Raw genomic sequence first — 19781 nt, 5'->3', positions numbered from 1 at the left:
GACAAGGCAGAATAAATAAATAAATACCAGTGAGCAAAGGGAAAAATAACATGATATCAATGCCTGGCTGACTCAAAGACAACTTGGTAAGAGTTTTTAAGATCCTGTTGAATTCTTTGTGTGAGTGTGTGTTGGGAAGATAAGAGATGGAGAGAGTAAACAGTACAAGCAGGAGGAGCACCGATTTTGCTGGAAGAGCAGAATTAAATATCTGGAAAGTAAAAGCAGGGAGAAAACTGCAAACACATCAAACAACAGTTTAATACACTAAACATGTGTACATTAGGCTAAATTTGAACTTACAAGCAGCTGGTGCAACTGTCTTTAGGGCTGGACGATAAATCAATATTATTATTTATTGGCTTTCAGTGAAATTGTATTGTGGTGACATAATCATACTGTGTTAAGTAAAATTCTCATATATAAATTAATGATTCTGAGCAAAACGGTAATTACAAACTAACACAACCAGTTATTGATGGTTTTGTTTTACATCTGAGGAATTTTATGATGTAAAGTGGTGGCTCACTACAGAGACAAGGTCTTCAAAATATTACTACAGTTCTTATTATCCCGCTGATGTCTATTTATATTAAAGGGAGACGATTCAGCCTGTCTCTCCTGCTCTTCCCCTCTCTGCTCCTGCACCAGGTAAATCACAGCTCTGTCTCCTGTACGTTCTGCTCAGCTGAGCTCTGCTGTTATTCAGTTTGCCAAGAGGCCCCTCTGTGTCCCTGCTGTCAGATCAGACCTGAGATATGGCCGAGAGCCCGCTCTTTGGTTCTGATGCGCAACCAGGCAGAAAAACTAGGCTGTGTATCAATCAATCCTAACATTACTGTACTACAGCTATAGTCTATATATAAAGAGGTGTCTTCCCTGAGGATTGCTGAGTTGTGAAAGAGACCGTACAGTACAGATAGGATCTTAAAAATGCTGTGTTTGGATTTCAAGTGTGTTAAATACATGCATTGTGTAGCCTCATTACAAAAGGAAAAGAGTTTGTTCTTCCACTTAATCTGTTATTTTAAGCTGGTATTACATCTTTAGAAAGGATCATTTGGAAACTCTGAAAAAAAGATGATGCAATAACAGGTTGACTGTGGTGTTCCTCATTAAGACATTCCTCATAAATTTCACTTCCAGAAATGTATTCAGTGCTCATTTGGCAATATCGCATGAAAACAGAATTTTCTAGCTTTGATTGCTGCTCCCTCTAGGCATGTGTCACTTTGTCACTGAATCCTTTTATGAGAGACAGGACTTTGTGAAAATAAAAAAGCTGAAAGTATGCCTGTATGTTGGACAGGTGCCTCTGCTGAAAGGTACAAGTCAAGGGGGGCATTAATTTCATTATGGCACAGATGCCATAGCTGTGTTGGCAGCAGTGACTGGACTTAATGCCCCGCCAGATCTCACACACACACATACACAGATTAACAGAGCATCAGTAAAACCTGATGGACTCCTCTGATAAAGCCTGCTCCAGCTCACTTCCTTGCTCACACACACAGAGAGAGAGAGAGAGAGAGAGAGAGAGAGAGAGAGAGAGAGAGAGAGAGAGAGAGAGAGAGAGAGAGAGAGAGACCCATCAAATTTGGCACTGCAGTTCTTTTTGAGTTTGGATAAAGGGTTAAACAAATTTAACTGTCAGACTTAAACTGTTAGACAATTTAACTGTCACTGACATTGTATAATTTCATAAGCATGCACGCAAACACACAGGACCTGTGCTGCACTGAGCTTAGAGACTGGTGATTACTTGAACACTTTTTCATAACTTACTGGGAATAAATTATCATAATGTTTTTTGCTTTTTTTTTAGCTCATTGTCATTTCAAATGTTGCTGCATCATTTCTCTGCCTCCAAAATGTCTCCATGGCATTCCCATCTACCCTATATGCCGGATTAATCAAAGGCATCCATGATATTTAAGTTCACTGCATTCATAGTGCCTCTGTTAGCTGTCCTATTTGATTATATGCTAATGAGTCCCAGTTTGGATTTGATTAATTGTGTGGTTGGTGAAATGAGCTCTGAATAGACATCTGGGATAAACAGACTCGTTGGTTGGGAAAATGCAAGAGCTGATGCTTTTAATGCAAACCAAACACATTTCTCTGGTATTTTACCAACATTTACCAAAACAACCTTTTTTTGTCTTGGCTTTCAAGGTGTGAAGAAAAGGTTGGAGCAAAACAAAAAAAAAAATAGAGACAGAAGGGAGAACAAAGATGTTGATGTGAACGCACACACAAACACACACCAAAATCCTGTGAAACCTCTCTAGTAACTCTTGGTGGATTTAACAAAGGAGGGAGGAATACGTTAATTTACAGTAAATGTCTCATTTTCAGCACTGCTACCAGAATAGGCTCTGCCCTGGATACACAGAAATGGGCCATTCAAAGTTCAGTAACATTCTTAATTTAGACACTATTCTTTCAATGAATTCTTGTTGAATTCCCTGGCTCAGAGTAGTGACGTGATGAGACTCAGGGAAAATAAATAAATAAATAAATGAAGTACCTTCAACCATCCCCCTCACTATCGATTTCCCTACAGGCGACAAGAAGAGCAGTTTCATTCATTCAGTTTCAAGTCAAAATAACATGAAATCACTCTCTCACCTTGTTGCCAAATACAACACGTTATAAAAGAAATGCCTCTTTTTTTATTTTAACATCAAAATCTTATTTTACCCCTCCAGAAAACATGTCTCAGTGAAATCAATCCAGTCTTTCAAAATGATGTGAGTAGTATCATTCAGGTGTGTGATACCACCAAACTGACTTCAACGGGAGCCAAAAATCATGTGATGGCTCCCTGGGTGTTAACAGCTGAAAAGCAGCCTATGTTTCTCTTTATGCCACAGTTCCCTTTTGGTGGCTAAAATTACATTTCAAAGAATTCAGACCGCTTGATATGTCCAAATCATTTAAAGACTTTCTTTGATGGAGATTTTCAAAGAACCAGTGAAGACTCCAGGAACACACAACACTGCGTGGCAAAGAAACTGTACCTTCCTGTAACTCCCTGTAAAAACCACAACTTGTCATTTATCAACTTACAGTTTTGTTTCTCCCTGTTCCCAGTCTTTATGCTAAGATAAGCTAACTGACAAGAGTGGTATTAATCTTCTCATCTAGCTCTTAACAAGAGGGCAAGAGTAGGCATATTTCCAAAAATGTCTAAATATTAATTTAACATCTGGATCCAAGACCCCACTGTGCATATATATATATATATATATATATATATGTCTAATTCAAAATGACCTATCACTGACCATTACAGATAAATAAAGTATTCAAACAGCATGTTACTGACAGGACTGTACAGTAGTATGGGTATAATGCAGCCAGACTAGCTGCAAGAGGAAAAGTAAGGACTCCATCTGTATGTGATTTTTCTGGGTATAAAATCATCCTTTTCTATACAGAGGGAAATTTTCTTCTCTCTCTGATAACCTTACAAGATACCACGATAAGGCAGAATTTTTTGGGGGGAAAAATAACATATCAATGCCCGGCTGACTCAAAGAGACCTTGATAAGAGTTTTGACAAGAAGCTGTTGAATTCTTTGATGTGTGATGGGAGGATAGGAGGAAGGAGTAAACAGAAGGTGGATACAGTACTGATTTTGCTGGAAGTGCAGATTTAAATATCTGAGGAGCAAGAGCAGGGAGAAAAGTGCAAACACATCAAAACTCCACAATGTGGAGACGGGAACTGAAATTGTTAAACAGGGCAGTCAGTTACACTGTAGATACACTCCACAAAACACACACACTGACTATGCAGCTTTTGTAATCTCTCTGCTACAGTAGATACTGTGAAGGGGAAGTAGAGAATGGAATAGAGGAAGCCAGAGCTCCCAGTTTTATTGCACACAGGCAACATAAACAGACCTCATTTTCAAAAGATGCCCAAATCATAGTTATATCTTATCACAAAGGGAAAATAGCTATTTGAAGGCAGAGCACCAGTGACAAATTATTTGCACAAATATACACAGGTACAGATAAAGATGCAAATGCACATTTGCATTTTGGGAATTTAGCCAAAGCTGAAATCCAGATTGAGATACACTGATTGAACAGGTGCAATGTTTAGATGTCACTGAACATTGCCTGTTAGAGACAAATGACACCTGTAAACTTTTTTGCAGCCCTGATTTTACAAAAAAATCCAACCAACAATGAGGCTTCTGTGCAGCTACACATCTCTAGAACAAGAAGATAAAAATTTCTGTTATATTCTCAGCAGCAGTACTGAGCACCCAATGTCAAGTTGGCCACTAGTGACTGAGGAGACTGGCTCTTACTTTTAATGAGGTACAGCCAAAAGTTAAAGACACAACAGCAGGTGAAGTAAAACACTGCTGGACTTATGTTGTGGACTGATAATGCCAACATGGTGATAACTGCAGACAAATTCTATACATTACTACAATACACATCCTTAGTTGTGTACAAAAACATTATAGTGTGTTATGAACCACTTATCGAATGTTTGCAGACTGCTCATGAATGATTAGAAGAGATTAGAACAGATTAAATAAAGATAAAATATTTAGTGTAATGAAAGTGACCAGCACAGCCACCATAATGACTGGCTTCACAAATTATTGCTAAACTTAAACATTTCGATGGCCTTGCAATAATTTTAAGACTTGCTTCCTGAATTGTCATGCGCTCCTTTTTAACTAGTGTTTGCTTGTGCAGCTGAATTGCTTCAGTCTGGTAATTCCAAAGGGGCTGCCTGTCCACTCAAGTGAAATATATTTTTAGTAACTGACATTTACTGTTCCATAACACAATGGCAACAAATAAAGGAGATATGACATGAATGATAGGAACAGGCACATATTAACTCACTGGGAAATTCTGAAACTGAAAGACTTAATATCATGTTTTTAGAGGTTGTCCATATTTATGTAGTATTACACTACAACCTAAGAAGGCAAAAATACAAATATGTAGCAGAGTATTTATTGCTACCCCTTCTTAACTCACACAGTTTAACCTCCAATCACACAGTAGCTTTAAAAACTTAGACTGGGTTTCTGGAGGTTATCACAGGACTACAACCAATTTCTTTCAACAGTAGAAGATTAATAATTTACTTGGAAATTTTCAAGGACCAGTCTTGCTGCTTACTTCATACCTACAAAGACTTTCCACATTTCCTCGTGCCTGGTGTTATATGACATGGAATTCACCCACTCCTTTTTTCTGTAATCAATGCTGTTAGGCTCATTTCCACTAAAAATTACACAACACAAACACTGATTGCTCAAAACAGGATGTAGTCTATATTTCTCCAGGCAACTTCAGCTGTTCAGGGTATTCAAGATAGACAGTCTTAAAGCTACTGACAACACACAGACGATACTTCATACTGCTGCTGACAGGGAACACTACTGTGCCTTGGCCCTCTTTGCGATATCAACACACAAAAAGAGGCCACTTCAGTGCAAGAATGAGGAAATGAAAAACGAACTCACCACCAAAGTAGAAACTGAAAGCATTTTCATTCTGACCACTGTCCTGACACTACCAGTAAAAGCAGGCCTGTTACTGGTAACAGTGTGCTTTTCAGCACATTGACCAATCCACCCCTTGGGCTAGTGATTATCTTCCCCTTACCTCACAGAATAACCCGACTCTGTGAGCTGTGGACCAGCAGGCACTAACAGCCTACCACCGTGCTCCATGAACCAGCAGACGTAAAACACATGAGTGAGTGAGTGTGTGTGTGTGTGTGTCTGTGTGTGTGTGTGTGTGTGTGTGTGTGTGCTCGGTGTGTGGACTCAGGAAACCGCACACTGAGAGACAGCTTGAGAGGCTGCTGGTCTGGCTGATAGTTGACTCAGTGGCCGGCAGCAGCAAAAAGCAGCTAAATGACTATATGACAGTGTGGTGGACAGTCGGAGAGCGGACAGTCGGAGAGCTGGCCTCCAGCAGTCATTTACACAGCAGTTAAACAACAAATACACTCTGCAACATAACAGACAGACACAAAAGACACACTTTTGCAGACACTAAATCCGATTCAGGAAAACTTAATATTGCTGGTAATGGAAAGAAAATCAGTCTTAATCTTAAAAGGTCAGTTGACCTATATTACTTAAACACATGTAAGACATATTTTTAGGCATCCTCTTGGCCTAGGGCTTTAAAAGCAGATCATGTAATAGCAATGATCTGGCTTCACATCCGGTCAGGGACCTTTGTTCCATGGTATCGACCCCCCTCTCTCTCCCCTTATTTCCTGTCAACACTCTATTCTTCTCTCTCTAATAAAAGGAAAATATGCCCTCGAAGTACTTAAACACTATTTACACCGAGTTCTGAGGATCTGTCTGAGTAAGTTGCTGCAGAGTGTTTTTCAATGTTTTCAACACCACACTAAAAAAACACTTATTTTTATTACTAATGATTAATATACTGATTATTTTCTTGATAAACCGATTAACCATTTTGTTATGAAATGTTATTAATAGTAATAGTAATTTATAGTAATTTCCCAGATGCAAGGATGACAGACTCATATTGTTTGTGTTATCCAAACAACAATATATACAGTTATCATGGCCTACATGACAATGCCTCAAATCCTTTCATTTCAGAAGCTGGAACCAGAGAACTTCTGGTGCTTTTTGTTGATGAATTACTAGAAAAATTTTATGGTTATCAAAATAGTTGCCGTCACATCCACCAAAATGATTTTTGTCAACCGACTCATCGATGCATCAACTAATTGTTTCCTTTCTACTTCCAATGTATTTGGGTGGTGACAGAATACATTGCAAAAATCCGCAAATGAAAGCAAAACTTTCTGCACAGCTAGATGCCACTTTAAAAAGAAAAAAAAAATCATTAATTTTTAATGGCTCCAGAGATCAGGCACTAGTGTTGTGGACGAAGAAACATGGTGCACATATGGAGAGTGGTTATTCATCACACAACCTTTGACGCATCAAGACATGTCTTGATTTAGACCGTCGTCCTCGTACCTCAAAGCTTTCATATCCGAGGTAACAGAGCAAATGAAGATGTCAGGATGCTTTGACAAAGAGACCCATGTTCCATGTGCACTCCTCATCTCTGTGTAATTGGGATAATCAGGCTTATTTAGCTCCAAAATAACCCATCCTTGAGTTTGTACATCCTGACAAAAAGAAGCACACATCTGTGTCTGTCAACAAGTTTGACCCATGTGACACAGCATGTACATACACAAATCTGTTGGTCAAACAGCCCCCTAAGAAGGTTGAGGGACAAGATGTTCAGCTAAGAATACCTTCAAAACAAAAAACTAAAATAAAAAAAAAAAGGCAGCAGGTGGTGTCATGTCAGCTTCATAACCTGAAACCTGACAGAACAGCCGTCTTAATCCTTCCATGGACAGCACATATTATGCTAAATGTTGTCAATTAAAGCCAGTTATCCTGTCCTACCTATAACTACTGCTGTTCACCTGTCCACATCACCATCCACACCACTATGAACAGCTGTACACACACATCAACCTGTATTCATTCAACTGAATTGAATTAATATTTGTCAAACAAACTTCAAAAACTAATTCAAACCTACATCACATAATAACAACAACGCCAATTTGTACAAGCAAAAGTGGGATGAATATTAATAGTAGCAACACACTCAGGACTGAATCCAAAATGATCAAAGAATCATGGGGTATTCTTAAACAGAGTAGGGATTTACTGTAGAGCTGGAATTATTTTTGCGACTGTAACAGGGGAATGTCTCTGAAATAGATACATATAATTTGATGAGATTTAGGTTGTGAATACAATTACAAGTAAAAATTACAAGCAGCAAACCTCCTCTGGTAACGCAAACACCAGCAGCGAGAAACAATCAATGGGGAACAAGAAAAAAGAGAAGAGTGATTAGTAATAAAAATTAATTTCATATTCATAATGAAATGACAACAGGGACTCATTCTCTGCTGTTGAGAATTTTCTTGCTGGTTTGCTGAAATCCACATTAAAAACAGTTTATTATATCTATTCTGTTTACAAACACTCAAGTAAATTACACATGAACAGTGGATTGATAATGTTCCAAAAGAAAAAGCCAAAAAAATTCCACAAGTTGCACGGCACTTCCCAGAGATCGCATGACAATTGGTGTTTAAAATGCAATGACATCTAAACTCTGTTCTTTGTCTGTGGCTGCTGCTGCTCAATTACAGTTTTTCCTCCAGTTAGTCCAAACAAAATACTGCCACTGATCCCGCATGTTTAAAAGCAAATATAGAAACTTTCAGGAGACGCCTATAGGATGAGTCACTACTGCATAATATCAGTGAGACAGACAGTGGCAGAAAAAAAAGAAAAAAGAAATGCATTTACAGAGAAAGGTCACAGACGATCAGTTAAGCATATCATGCTTGTTTAGATTTTCAAATGTTATTTCTTTACTCCAGGACAGCCATTAGTCTCTAAAACTCAACTTCAACGGTTTAGAAACTTCCTTGCAGCGGATAATAAATTGCACTGAACAGTGTGGTGAAATTAATTTGTTTCTTTATTGTTTCAGATTGGATGCAGGAAGGAGCATCTGATAATATACACTTTTGATAAGATACTACCAAAATGATAATGTTGATTCATATTTGCTCAAAAAAACAAACTTGCAATAGTTAATGTGGACATGGCCTTTGTTGGGCTATCACCACATGAATGCACCGGAGGACAAACACACTTCTGAAATCAAGGTGTGGATCAATAAAGTTGGAGCTTTGACAAAAATTAAACTGGGAGGCATGTTCACTGTGATGGATTACCTATCAAACAAGTTTGTGCAACCTGATTTTTTCCACTCCAACGAAAGTAATGAAAATGGACGGCTGACTGACTTTCAGAAATCTAATCAAATATGATATGCTGTAGAGAATAGTTGATAGTGATGTAAAGCAGCACACAGTATACTACATAAGCTTAAAAGACAAAAAGTGAAGTGGGGCTTGAATAAACTTTAATCTTATTGGTCAAAGTTCAGGAAAACAATAAGGTTCTACATGCCAGGAATTATAAACTCTGAACGCCTGATTTTCTTTCCTAATAACAAAGAAGCTACACGTTTAAAAAGTCATGTTTTCTGTCTTGCAATGATTGATCCATTACAGACATGCAACTTTAAAAAAAAAAATACATCAACTATCACTGATGTCCTGTCATGCAAACAGTCATCAGTGTAAGTGACTATAGACGGTGCATCCAAATATACTGTAGTCACATTGCAACTAGAAGGACTCTTAACAGACACTTATAAAGACATCCATATAAATAAAATACACAGAGCCTCTGTTCATAATGTGGAAGCTGAAGACAGTTTTCATCCCCATTTCCACGCAGTCACATCATTCTGCTAACAGCTGCTGCTGTAACAAGCAGCTGTCAACACTGCTGATCAGCAAGTAATGTGTCAGTACTCTACAGTCAGTCCACCAACAACATACAGATGGATGACAAATTAGAGTAAAGCCTAAATGAGAAGAGAAACATAACTGATGCAGAATTTTCCATATGGAAGAACATGAACGAGATGAATGGTTTTATGAGTGCAAATATGATGTGAATCTTATGATATGGACTAGATCTCAAACTAATTGATCATTTGCCAAGTGTCACTCGAACATTTCATCAGCTGCAGCTGAGTTAGCAGGTGACTTAGTAAGTAGTGTAGGGTCAATGAGCTAGTTTAAAAGACTGTCTCCAACTGACTTTTTAATGTTTCCATCTGACTTGTTTTAAAATGAGACACCTGTACATATACTGTATCTACAATAATTGTGCTAAGACTAAAGCTGAATGTCCCAGAGAAGAAGTCCGCAAAACATAAGAGGCTGCATTGTTCTTGTAATGCAAAATAGAGCTTGTTGGTCCTGTAAACTATAATATTACATACTTTTTATATACTCAAAGTTTCACTTCAATGTTCAAGAAAAACAGAAAAGCTCTTAGGTTAAAAATTAACCAATGTATTAACCAATGTGTACCAAACGTAACACTATCTAAGGGTACTGTTAGCTAGGACTGCTGTGTTTTGTGTAAACTTCCACAAATACAATAAAGAGAAGGGCAGGGCTGCTAACACCAGCCTACACTCTGATAGCACCCATGGAAAATAGAAAGCAGTGGGGCTTTCTCACATAATGTAACCTGTAACATCCAAAACTAATGTAGTTAGTTTATGATGTGCTAACATTTGATCAATACTGTAGATAATAAACTTGCGATAAAGCAGATAAACACACCATTTAATCCATTCCTTATACTTTCGCTCATCTATTTGTTTTGATCTTGGAAAGAAAATACACCACCCTCTAAACTCACTTTTAATACAGCCCCATGTACACTGCTTCATATCTAAAGCATGACAATCCATAGTTACAGTTGCTAAGCTTTGATTGGACCATTGGTGTTTGGGATTAGCAAATAGTCAATCAAAGACCTGTGTGCAAGTTTCTGGACTGACCATCACCAAAACACCAAATCAAGTGTCATTTAGCCTGACCACACATACAAATGGGGTGGAAAAATAATAGAAACACATACTACATAACACAAACTGCACCCTCCAAAATGACCATACAGGTGATTCTAAAACAATAAAAAAAAATTGAAAATTATAACCTCTCTGAAGGTAGAGTTGATTACAGGACTGTTGAGTTGGACCAAAATAGTTCTAGCTAGGTAGATTTACTGAGTGTAAATCATTGCATTAGTGCAAATGTGTGTTGTGTCTACAGTAACACAAAGTATTGTACTACTGTAGCTCCTTCCCCCTCACCCTCCTCTCAGTTCGTTGCACCAGCAGACAGAAACCTTGGGAGATCGTGAAAGCCCTAATGACATCATCAACCATAACCTGCTACCTGCAGCAGTACCATCCCACGGTCCATTCAGCTGAGCCAGCACCTCTCCTCGCCTGATGTATAGCAGCTGTTGAGCGCTCCCCCTCTTTCGTCCCGCACACTATCATTTCATTGCACCCGCGCAACATACACACATGCACATACACAGCTTTAAGTCTGAGCGAAGGGGGCTGCTTGTGATCTGTAAGAAACAGCAAAATGACCACTGTCCTCTAGTTCCATCATCTATGTTTTTTTAACTACTGTCATTAGGATTACTCCAGTGAGGTTTAATTCACAAGGGTGTATGACATCATCTATGAGAGGAAGGCATTAGATTGGATCAATACTCTTATTCCCTAAGGATGAAGACACCCCATAGTGGATACAGTAGCAGGGCAGGCCAGAGCTGAGTTAGAGCATGGGAGGCAAAGAGCAACAACACCGTATGATACCTTTATTATGTTATTACATTACTGTTCAGCCAGCTGCTGATACAAGAAGACTAGCAGGGGACATATTTGTGCGATAATAGTCCAGAATCAGATAACGGAGGGAGCATGGGACAGCTGCACAGTCTCCACGGTACTGGAAATCTTGTGGTACATTTGCAGCTGCCATATGGTGGTAATATTGTTAATATTCTTTTAATTAGTTCAGCAGAAGATCAATTAAAAAAATAAAACTTGGAAGTCTAGTAAACAGAGGCTATGACTAACACAATAACGGCTTCCTTACAGACACAGGAGTCCAGGAAAAACCCACATCCTGAATAATGCACGCACATTCCCTGGTAAAACGTAACAGAATATGTACTAGGACAGATTTTTGTTGGCTGGATCTATTTCCTGTCTCTTTGTAGAATGCAATCAATATTATGTTAAGGATTAACCTCAAGAATGAGGACACAGGGGTAAGCAGCTGACAAAGAGATGCAGCGTGAGTCACAGAGCCGCATCTGCAGGTGCCATTTTGAAACAGGTTGACATTAAATAGAAAGTGAAATACATTAAACTAAACAGGGTTAAACAATGCTGGTTAGTTGCTATCACAAGTGGTGGGTTTGACTATGACATTATCATATCCTCCAACAACACTGAGTTACTGTATGGGAAGTTCAACAAAAAAGGAAGTGAGTGTGTGTGTTTGAATGAGAGAGCGAGAGAGAGAGCGAGAGAGACTTGTGGGGGATTATATTGTCTTGTTGATAAGGATAATCCACTTACTTCAAACAATATGACAAAAATCAATTAATGTCTTAGGTTAAACACATTTTTTCAAGTCAATTCATCGTTTAAACAGATATAACTGAAACTGTGAGTCAGTTAATTGATTGATCAATCTTCACAAAATTAATCAGCAACAAAACTTATAATTGATTAACTTAATTTTTCAAGAAAAGATGTGGAAAAACTCACTAGTCCCAGTGTCTTAAATGTAATGATTTCCTGTTGTTCTCTGTCCTCTGACAGTAAATTTGATATCTTTGGGTTTTGGACTGGTTGGTCTGACAAAAAACAAGACATTTGAATACATCAAGTTGGGCTCTGGGAAACGTGATGGGCATTTTCACCAGTGTCTAACATTTTAAAGATCAAACAGTTGGTCGAGAAAATAATAGACAGAGTAATCAATGATGAAAACAATCATTAGCTGCAGCCCGATTATGGAGCATGCTCAGAGAAAATATCATCTACAAAAAAAAAAAAAAAAAAAAAAAAGTCAGTGAAAATGAGTCAGCAAATAAAAATATTTCATTTTCAGCTGTATGCCCTTTGAAACATGCTGTATGTAATTAGTAAGAACAGCTGCTGTACAGAGTTGGAACAAACTAATTTGCTCAAACAAAGATGTGGATTATATAAAGCAGAACTAAAACCCTTTTTCTGAAACTCTTCCGCAAGTCAAAATGCTTTTGGCTCTTGTTAAATTTTATTTGATTGAAAACATTATAGATTAGCACAATAGGTGCTGTCAAACCCATCTTCTGTTCCATATTGTAAAATACAGCAGGAGGCACATTTCACCATCACAACCAATTGTGTCAAACAATGAAGTCAGTTAATTGGCAGAAAGCTACTATCGGAGCCTTTAGATACTTTTGATTGCATTATTTCCACCCTCAAATTACTTTCCCCAGAACCTATCTCTGAAGACAGAAAGTATGAGTTAATTTGCATGTACACAATGGCACAGTCCATTAAGACCGCAGGCTCCTTTGCTTGCAGTTTTATAAGCTTAACAGACTCAGTCGCACTATTTCTCCTGTTTGGAACCACAATTATGGCTCGACTTTCTCATTTCTCCCTGTAGCCGGACCCGTCAGGACGACTGACGACTTCAGAGTCTGTTGACAGCTCAGGCAGCTCAGGCTTCTGGAATAGATGAGATTTCTCATAACGGCAGAATGCTTCTTGATACCGGCAAAATCCCTCATTGTCAGAGGGCACAGAGTCAGCCAGCCAGTCAAGAAGGACGACCGGGGCAGGAAAAGGAAAGCAGAGGGAGAGGAGCATACTGTCTTAAGTGTATGATGTGATCATACCAAAGGACTTTATGCTGAAAATAACAAGTTGGCGTAAAAAGATACCTGAATATAGCCACTTTTTCTTTCTATTTTGACTGGAAGCAAGTAGACACAAAGTGTAAAAGTCACTTGATATGATTTCCTACTTTTGGTTTGCTATGAAAAAAGAATCCAACCCTGAGTATTTGATATCATTGCTATAATTCAACTAATAATGTAAAATATCTGTGCACTCAACATGAAAAGTCACAAATAAAAGGCTGACTTGTTTTTTGCTCTTTATTTTTTCTGCTACAGTAGATTAAAAGCATTCCCAATTACTTTTTTCAAAGTCTAGATTTTTCTTTTGTTCAGCTCAAGTACGAAACCAAGATTAGAGCTCCAACTGCTTGCCAACAAAAAGGCCAGCATCCGTCGCTATTGTTCAAACACTCATCTGTGTCAGAAGCTTTAACAGTGTTTGTGTGGAAAAGGAGGAAACTTCATGCAGTAATCCCATGTGAGGAGGCAGGATTAGTTACACAGCAGCACAGCAGAGAGAATACACAATGTGTTATCTGTAAGTTTATGCATGCACTCTCCACAGATACCAACGGTACAATGAGGCTTCTTATCACAACAACCCCTCAGTATTTATACAACACTGGAAAAGACATAACTAAAGGCTACAGTGATGTAACACACACAGACAGACACAGCTGTCATCTTGCCCCGACAATAGCTGAGCACCACAGTGAAGCCTGCATCATGACACCGACGGTATTTCAAGAAGCTTTCTTTGACGTGAAGCCAGGACCTCTTACCTCAGAATGAAGGAGAGTGAGAGGTTTGCCTTCGGAGGGACAAAGTAAATACCTCAGCATGCATCCACATAGAGGAAAGGAGAACTGAGAGCATTCAAGTAAACAAGAGTGCTTTGCGTCTTTAAAAAGATTTAAACAAACTCTGAATGCAATATGCATGCTCTGCAGCAAGTACGGTACACCGCCAAACTGAGGGAAAGCTGATCCTACAGTTAATGAGAAAACAGTTTTAATGTGAGAGCCAGTGTAACAATTAGCAAATGTGTATAATCTCACTATTCATCAGGCAAAGCAATATTTTACTGTTTCAGTCAAGGGCTGTGTTGTTGTCGCTGTGGGTTTCTGGGTGCTGTAGCCTGTGAAGGCAGTGAAGCTATGTAGGGTGCTCCGCTTGGCTTTATTATGGGTCATAATAAGGAAACATCCAGCCGGACAGTGCACCTCAGACCTTAAGTCAAACGTGACAATACAGTAGCAAATGCCCTGTGAGAGAAAGCAAGCTGTATCTGTAGTCTATCATGCTAATTTGACTATTAGCATCCCAATCAATATTGATCCAGTATGATAAACTCAGAGGGGACAGAACCGCTGCTACCCAGGCTATAGCCTATCGCACTATGACCTCTGATTTATTCAAATGAGAAAACATCATGGACCAGCAATGATGGAAGGGAATGGTAAAATATGTGATATTACCTTGACTGCGTTGAATCGCAATAGGCTAGATTATATCTTCATGACCCGGTGTCCCATCACAGCAAACTGACTGAGAGTCAAAAAGGCTTCGGAAAAACTAACAGAGGACATTGTCAACATGACGTCTCCTGGTCAGTGACACACACATGCTGAACGGACAAACCCAAGCAATAAATTCATTAAAAGCAGCAGACATTTCAGCTGACACAAACGCGTCGCTGGGTTTTTTGCTGCAGAGCGCACCAGTCGCTCGCATAAAACTGAATTTTCATACCTTAATCACAACCGGGGACCAACTGTCGGCTTCTACAGCGGTGAATAAAAAGGCAAATTGTCACACTATCACATCCCAACACAGTCCAGACGCACGTCAGTCAGTCAGTCAGCCCGTCCGTCCGACCGACCGTCAGCCGCCTCCGGTCGGTTTCAATAAAGCGAAAGGCGCCGCGGAGACCCCGGAGCCTCAGTGTGGACGGACGCATAGCTGCACTGGACCAAATGTTGGTCCATATTCCTACTGACACAAAAAATAAGACACTCACCGCTGTGTTTGGCACCGAATGACGACGATGTGTTATTGCATTCCCCCCGCTGAGCAGCTGTGTGTGGTGGTGCGTCACTGACTTCCGCGTTAAGATGGAGTGAAAAAAAAACGCAAGCGAAAATGAATTTAAAGGACAGGCGGCGCACGCGGGCACACCGAGGGTTGTGCACTACTACAGCGATGAAGATGAGGATGACGAAGATGATGATGGAAGTAGGGTGGGAAATGGAACCTACCGTATTTAGGATAATAATAATGGCAGGCAGAATGTAATATTTAAAGCTGCACTAATGAGTGTTTTTATATGAATTGTGGCCCTATGTGTAATTTAAAGGTTCTTGCCTGCAGTGACAAACCCCAGTTGCCCTATTTCATATCTTTTCAGTTGTTTAGGTTTTCTGGCCCACAACTGAACTGTTTGTTTCAGTGTCACAGGTTTTATCGACCCGGTGCTAGCAGCAACAGGCGGTTGTTTTCCATGATAAAAGCTCAAACAAACCAACTACACCCTTCTTATCCAGCACAACCAGCAGACAGACAAATGTAAGCAACTAGCTGCTGAACACAGCTGAGCATTTAGCAACTAAAAAGTCAGATATGTTTAAGCAAAACAGAGCGGCAAGGAGATTTAATATTGACCTTACCTTCCTCAGGTGGCCACAGGAAGCGCCTCCAGATGAATGCTAATGCTGCTACGAACGTTTCTGCATGATTGCTATATTGGCAACTAGCTTGTTCCACCGCTCCCAACTGGCCAATAAATAAATACATTTATACAGCTTTAAAGCAAAAGTTATTTTTTGTAGGAAATATGTTTATTCATTTTCTGGTGGAGAGTTAGATGAGAAAATTTATACCACTTTCCTATTTGTTCATAAAATGTGAAGTTACAGCCAGTGGCTAGTTGCCTTAGCTTAGCACAAAAACTGGGAAACAGCTAGCTTGGTTCTGACCAAAGGTAAAAAAAAACATGACTTACCAGCATCTCAAAAGCTCGTTATTTAACATGTTAAATCTTGCTTGTTAAACCTATAGACAGGCTTAAGTGTAAAAATGGTTGTTGTCTGTTTTATATGTGGTTATGAAAAATAAATCTCAGCTCTGAGTCTTGCCTCTATACCTGCCAAATAAATCTGGGACATGTGCCACATGAACTTTTCTTTTTTCTAATAACCAAATAACATGTTAACTGGTTAGCTTCAGATGTACTGATAAGTGGTTGTGGTATTGTTACAGGTTAACTGTTTAACACTGTTTCCAGTGTTTGCGCTAAGCTAAGCTAACTGGCTGCTGGCTGTTGCTTCATATTTTATCTACAGATATGAGAGTGGTATCAATCTTTTCATCTAACTCCCTTCCTTTAAAGATGATGATGTGATGGTGATAATAATCATTTCAGTTATTAATTAATCTTCTTATTATACCATTAGTCTTTATGGATGATACCCAGCAAATTTCTTATTAGCCCATACAATATGACTACCAGAAAATACCTCCAATCTATATTCATATATTCTGGTACAGAGGTCATTATTTCAGACTATGAAAAGCCTGCAGTGTACTGTATGACTATCCTAGGTTGAGTGAATCACACCATGTACTGTAACTCCACACCAGAAAAGACTCATTAAACGAGGAAATGTATCCTCTGTTGCCTTGAAGCCTCAGCTCTATCTCTGTGAAACCTGTCATTGTGTTTGGGCTTATTACTGATGCACAGTCCGCCACTCTGTCCTTGGGGTGGGACAAGGGAGCCTCTGTGCTCTGTCTGGACAAAGTGGGCACCTCAGAAGTGAGTCTGCCAAATTGTCATGCACGTGTCTCTGCGTCAGAGAGATATAGGCCATCTTGCTGCATGGCATGGAGGGATTACGACATGGCTCGTTGTGTTAAATGCACAGGGAGGCAGGCAGCTCTCATGTTGATACTAAAACAGCCTTTTCACCACATTTACAGGACTTTAGAAATCCAGCAGCAGCCAGAGAGAGGTACTTACATGTACTTATTTACAGTGGGGTTTTTACTGGTCTACCCAAACCTACCAACCAGGCCAACAAACAACTTGAATTTCTACTGAACAGGTAAGAAGAGGGTGTGTTTGTTAAACTGGAAAGCTGGATGGTGAGAGTTAGCTGACATGCCAGATCCCATTAAGAGTATGAGACAAGAAAACAGATACAGAGAGGAAGAAAGACAGAGGGAGTCAGCAGACAGGTAGAGGAAGATGAGTTCTCCCCAGGGGTTCAGTGGGCTTGTCAATGGGTGGGATTGGAGCTGAGGGAGGCGAAATGGTAAATGACTGGACTGTGTTTTCAGAGAGTTTTTTTGATTTTCTTGTGTGTTGTTTCTGCTTCCTTTCCTAGCACATTGAACCTGTCAAGCAGGTTCTGCCCGATTATCTTGTGTTTTGATTCTTGCAGCATGATCCCTCAGTACACATGACTCAGCAATGTTGACATTCGCATTTCATAGACAGACATATTTTCAGAACAACACCCCATCAAAGTGGTAATGAATTGGCCATTTCCAGAAGGAGCGCACACACCCTTGGAATAATTACTATAAATACTTGATGAGAAATGACTTTCAAGTATCATATCCAGCTGCATTTAAATTAGCAGACTTCTCTCAACCTTCTGTGTACTTTCTGTTTGTCATTTTCCTGTGGGTTGGTTTCAGCTTGTGACCACAGATCCTGAGTGCAAGCAAAGGTAAGAGTTAAGAATATGAGATATTGTGTGTTTGTTTTGGTTGTTTTTTTTTTTATCATGAAATGGTTAGGTAGCGATTGCAGATGCCAATCACAGCACTACAGAACATACCACAGTCTGTGTAGGGAAACAGAAAATGTAGCTGAATTTATCAATTTTAGAGGCAAAATCACACAAATGCAACTGTTAGATTTCCAGGCATATGGCTCAGTTGAACTGCTCTAATGAATTACTGTTACTGTAAATCAGTTATCAGTAACCTGTAATTTAAAAATTTTCAAAATGCTCCTTTTCTGTCCTGTATACATTGTACTATCCCATTTGTCCACTGCCACCCTCACTGAGCTGACTTTCTCCTTCCAAAAGCCATGTTTAGAAAAAGAAATGAAAAGCATTGTTTTTCAGTCTGTGCAAAATATAGACTTGCCGCACTTGGCAGAGTTGCAGGAGGCAAGCTGAATAATCCTGAAACAGAAAACAGGCATTTGGGTGGTGTGTTTATGTGATGTGGTGCACAGGAACAGTGGAAGACTGTTCCACTGAAGAAACAGTTGAAGGAAACCGAATCAAATACATAGACAAAAACCTGTACATATCCCAAAAGGTACACTATGTTATGAAAATGAAAAGAATCCACTCTTGGGAGAGTTCTTCAGCAATTTAGTGCTGCACTTTCATAAAGTTGGGGGACTCACAAGACACAGATTTAAAAAAGAATGATCAAAATATGACTCTTACATGGGTCAGGTTCCTAAAATACTTTATCCTACACCTCCCATAATGCCCTCTCCCAGACAGAAGAAATTTGTGTCTTCTGTGATTTTCTGCTTGGTGCAGCATGGTAAGTCATGGTCACTAACTCTTAAAGCCACTAACTCAGACAAGAATTAAATGAGCATCAAGTTCACCATCAGAAGTCATACAAATATGATGGACCCTCAAGAGATTAACCAATATAAAAATTGTTTTAAAAAATAATACTTGGTGAAGGTTAAAGGATGTTTATACCAAATATCTGAGTATGTTATCTAAGATTTTTTTTTTCATATATACAATCACCAGTTTCAGTAGGCTACATGACAAACTGTCAAAAAAATCCTTTGTCAACAATGGACAGAAACTTAGTGTAATAAAAAAAATGGTACTTCTTGCTGCTGCAGTGAGAAGTGTGAAATAAAATCAGCATGGTATATTTTTCTAACATTCATTTCTAGATGCCTGTGAACTCCATCCCTCTTTAAAAAAAAGATGGTCCTCTCAATGTTGAGGTGCATTTATCTGTCAAGAGAGACTAACCAGTGTTTCAGCAGTATAGGCTGCACAGCCCAATTATCTTGGATCAAAGCCAGCCAACATGAAGGAGGAAAGTGAGGATAAAAACACTGAGACATGACTCAGGTCAGGGTTTGTCTGTTGCACAGGAACAGCATCCAAAAAGAAAGCAAAGTGAATAATAATCGGTGCCCCCGCTTTTCATTTGAACCTCTCTACTCAGTGACTCACCAGCAAAAGAAGACAGCATATTTGTGTTTTTGATTATCCTAAAGTTCACCGACTGCAACATTATCGGCGCCCCATTCTCTAGGATTAGTTTGTATTTTGT

General features: G+C 39.2%; 1 protein-coding gene across 5 annotated transcripts in view; it reads right to left on the bottom strand.

Annotated features, from left to right (window-relative positions):
• marchf8 (membrane-associated ring finger (C3HC4) 8) overlaps positions 1-15585 on the bottom strand; it is a 78812-nt gene extending 63227 nt beyond the window's left edge. For 3 of the 5 annotated variants that reach the window (XM_018678224.2, XM_051076558.1, XM_051076559.1), the window contains exon 1: positions 15466-15585. The gene's annotated coding sequence lies outside the window, so the exon portion shown is untranslated. The other 2 variants (XM_018678223.2, XM_051076557.1) reach the window with 2 other exon arrangements.
• Between the last annotated feature and the right edge of the window lie 4196 nt (positions 15586-19781).

Source organism: Lates calcarifer, linkage group LG16_LG22, assembly GCF_001640805.2.
Source record: "Lates calcarifer isolate ASB-BC8 linkage group LG16_LG22, TLL_Latcal_v3, whole genome shotgun sequence".
In the NCBI taxonomy this organism is placed as follows: Eukaryota; Metazoa; Chordata; class Actinopteri; family Centropomidae; genus Lates; species Lates calcarifer.
This window is presented reverse-complemented; position numbering and strand designations above follow the sequence as displayed.